Source organism: Tauraco erythrolophus, chromosome 7 (assembly GCF_009769465.1).
Source record: "Tauraco erythrolophus isolate bTauEry1 chromosome 7, bTauEry1.pri, whole genome shotgun sequence".
In the NCBI taxonomy this organism is placed as follows: Eukaryota; Metazoa; Chordata; class Aves; order Musophagiformes; family Musophagidae; genus Tauraco; species Tauraco erythrolophus.
This window is the reverse complement of record NC_141471.1, coordinates 34,505,717-34,509,605: the sequence shown is the minus strand read 5'-3', so window position 1 is coordinate 34,509,605 and position 3,889 is coordinate 34,505,717.

Here is a 3,889-nt window from a genome sequence, read left to right as displayed (position 1 = left end):
TGAAAGCCGATTTGCGTTGTAATCTTAAATGCAATTTAGAAAACAATGGGAGAATGTTTCTTGCATTTGCCTCAGATTTTGAAAAGGAGTAAGACTTTTCTTCTCGTGTGAAAGTGTACGTGCTCCGGACACAACACACACACAAAACACACACAGTCACACGCACACTCCGCTTCTGAACCTGGAGCTATCAAACATGTTTAGTGACTGAGTGAGGTGCTGTCTACGGAGGGGTTGTTGATGTAGGAGCCAAATTAGCGTTAATTTCAAACAGGCGGCTAATTCCTCACGGAACCTCAGCACTTTCAAAGTGCTTTGCTGTGCTTAATTTTTAATTACTTGCGATGGAAAATAAATCAATTTCCCACGTAGAAAGATTAGCTAATTAATTAGGTGTCTTCTTTCTTTCTTTCTTTCTTCTTCTTTCTTTTCTTTCTTTTCTTTCTTTCTTTCTTTCTTTCTTTCTTTCTTTCTTTCTTTCTTCTTTCTTTCTTTCTTTTCTTTCTTTCTTTCTTTCTTCTTTCTTTCTTTCTTTCTTTCTTTCTTCTTCTTTCTTTCTTTCTTTCTTTCTTTTTTCTTTTTTCTTCTTTCTTTTCTTTCTTTCTTTTCTTTCTTTCTTTCTTTTCTTTTCTTTCTTTTCTTTTCTTTTCTTTTCTTTTCTTTTCTTTTCTTTATTTTCTTTTTTCTTTTCTTTTTTTTCTTTTCTTTCTTTTCTTTTCTTTCTTTTCGCTTCTCCAAGAATCCTGGAACACCTTTCAACTTCAAGGTTTTTACACCAATATAAACCAGATCCAGAACAGACTCCCTTCCCCCTTCCCCTCGGTCCTCAGATCTGAACTTAAAACATATCATAGATCAGTTTTCATCCAGCGAATTTAGGCATAGTCCTCGACCTGTATTTTCAAAGAGATTCTGGGCTGGAGTCTGCAATATTTAATCCAGTCAGCTATTAAATGTCCTCCGGCTTGAATCAAGAATTTAAACAGGCATCTGTGCTGGGATAATGACAGTTAAAGCAGTTTGGGGTATAGTGTGTGTGGCAGAGAGAGGGGAAACGGACAGAAGGACACGATTATGTCTTTGATTTGGAAAATTCCTGAGTTTTAGGAGTTATGTCGGAGTAGTATTGGTAGGGGAGAACATGAAAGAAACCCTTTGCTCGAAGGCATGGCTTTAAGGGGAGAAATAGTCCTATTAATACCTGACAGTGCCTGACTCTCGCCTTCTTCTGCCTGCCCAGCAGTAACGTGACACCCGTTCCCCTCGGTGATGGCCGGGCCCGGTGCGGGCAGCCCGCTCCCCGCGGGGATCTCGGCTCCGGCGGACGGGGCGCTCCGCCGGCGGGAGGGCTCCGCCGGGCGCCGCCGGGAGGGCTCCCCGCGGCTGTCCCGCCGGGAGGGCTCCTCCAGGCGCCCCACCAGCAGGGCTCCCCCGCTCTTCGCCTCCCCGGGGCCTCTTTTTGGGATCTTGGGGTGGATGGGCTGGAGAACCCGACGGTATTTCAGGCAGAGAAGTGTTTGGGGCTTTTTCTCTTCCCCCCCCCTCCCCCTTCCTCTGTCAACTATTGAGCCGATGGCCAATTAGATTGAAAAATGAGGTTAGGGATTGGATTATTAAAACTACAGGGCTCGAATCCAAGGAAGGAGAGCAGGGCGTTGGTAAGAGGCTCAGCTTTTGACTTGATGAAGCATGTGTCAGATTCTACAGTTCAGGCAATTAAAACTCGCTTCTGATCAAAGGGCTTCATAAATCACCAAGAGAAGTGAACTGGTCAGAGACAGCTGTCTGTGTGAGCAAGCGGGGGGCAGCTGCCTATCCCACCTTTCGGACACTGTCATCCACTCCCACTGCCTCCAAGGAGTCTCGCTGGGAGTGGATTTTTCCTGCTGTTTTATGGAGGCTGTTTTATTATGGAGGCATTTCAGCAGGAAAAAAATATAGAGGGAGTTCATGACCACTGTTGACTATCCCAAGGATAGAAGTGTCACAGCATTTTCTTTTCTGATCAGAGAAAAATTGCTGGATGCTGAGAAAATAATAACAAAAAAGATTTCCCTTATCCTTAAGAATGGAGTATGAGATGTCTGATTCTCTGTGCTGGGCTCAGCCTCAGGACAGTGGTGAACTCATGCCCAGAAGCTTCTGTCTCTGCCCTCAGCTGGCTCCACTGCTGGGTCCTGGGCAGTGAAAGGGAGAGGTGGAGAAGAAAGGTGAGAAGGGAAAAAGGTTTTGCAGCTGAGTGAAGGCAAAACTCCTTGGTTCTTGGAATAGGGCCCTGAAGCCAGGGAATTCATGCAACTTTGTGTATGGCAGCCCCTGTCTATGAGTCCTGGAGTGTCAGGGACAGTCCTGCCATTCAACTCCCCAGTAATGTACCTTCTCATGTCAGACTTGGTGTATTATGGGGGTTTACAGCTTGAGGGGCTGCTCTTTGATATTGGAATTTAGGGGTGAACCTGTAAGTGCTCTCAAGGTACTTGTCAAATTTGAGTGCTTTTGGTGTGATTTATGGCAAAAGGCTCCTTTCTGACACTTCCAGATGCCAAACCTTTCACCTTGCAGAAAACGTGCTTGCGATAGCCAGGGTGAGTTTATGCCTGCTCTTTAAAACAGCTGCTCTGGGATAGTAAGATGGAATGCAAGCCCAGTAAAGAACCTTTTTTTATGAGATTTGCCAGTGGTTCGAATGGTCTGTACCATGGTTTCTACCTCCTTCCAGCCTCCAAGCTGTTCACTGACTGTGACACTGAACCTGTCCTACTCATCTGGAGGAATGCAGGACACCCTTTCTCACTCCGAATCCTTCCTTCAGATTGACTTCCTAAGTGCACTCCAGTCAGCTTGTCAACCTTCCTCTGCCCTGTTTATCATTTGGCCAGCTGAGTCATCAGGAGTCTCTGGAGATCCTTTTAATACAGGCTTTCCAGAGATTTCTCTGGACAGAGGGCAACTCTGGAGTGAGAATTTGAGACAGGAAAACAGGGGGCATTCATCTTTAGAGCACATCAATCACCATGAACTTCCCAGGCTACTCCAATAGGCTTGGGATTCCTTGCAGAGATGAGTCACAGATAAATTACCAATGGCCCACAGAGAACAAAAGGTTTGTCCAAAAACTGCAAAGGGATGGGTGTTCTCCAAGAAGGAGCGGAAGCCTTGCTAACACATGCTTCTTGATGGACGATGGAGCCTCATCTGCATTCCCGGTTCTCATGAATAGCAGGAAATAAAACCAAAAATAGATCAAAATCCACTATGTGGTGATTCCTTCTATGCGTTTCTTGGCAGGTGGACTCAGATATTTGATCTCACTCAGAGACAGTTTTCTTTCTGAAATTTAAATAACTCCTCCTCCCAATCTGAATGCATCAGCAAAAACAATTAACATTGAGCTTAGCTAGTACTAGATGGGGAAAGGACTATCACCACGTTAGAGTTAGCATTGCAACAGCAGCTGTCATCTGATCGCTTCCTGTACAGAATGTTGATACTATTCAGTAATACTAATACTGATTTTGAAAGATTCTTCATTGCAGTGATAAAATTGTGCCATATGGAATAAAAACAACAAAAGAGGAGAGAGAGACAGAGGAGAGAAAGAAAGACAGAAAGACAGAAAAAGACAGAAAGACAGAAAGACAGAAAGAAGAAGGAAAGGAAGAAAGAAAGGAAGGAAGGAAGGAAGGAAGGAAGGAAGGAAGGAAGGAAGGAAGGAAGGAAGGAAGGAAGGAAGGAAGGAAGGAAGGAAGGAAGAAGAAGGAAGGAAAGAAAAATAATCTTTTAAGATATTTTCCCGAACACAGAATTAGCAGTGTCTGGTGCATGGTTGTCAGCATTTATCTGAAAATTCCCAGATAATACTTGTTGCCTGTATGTAAGGTTAATGGGA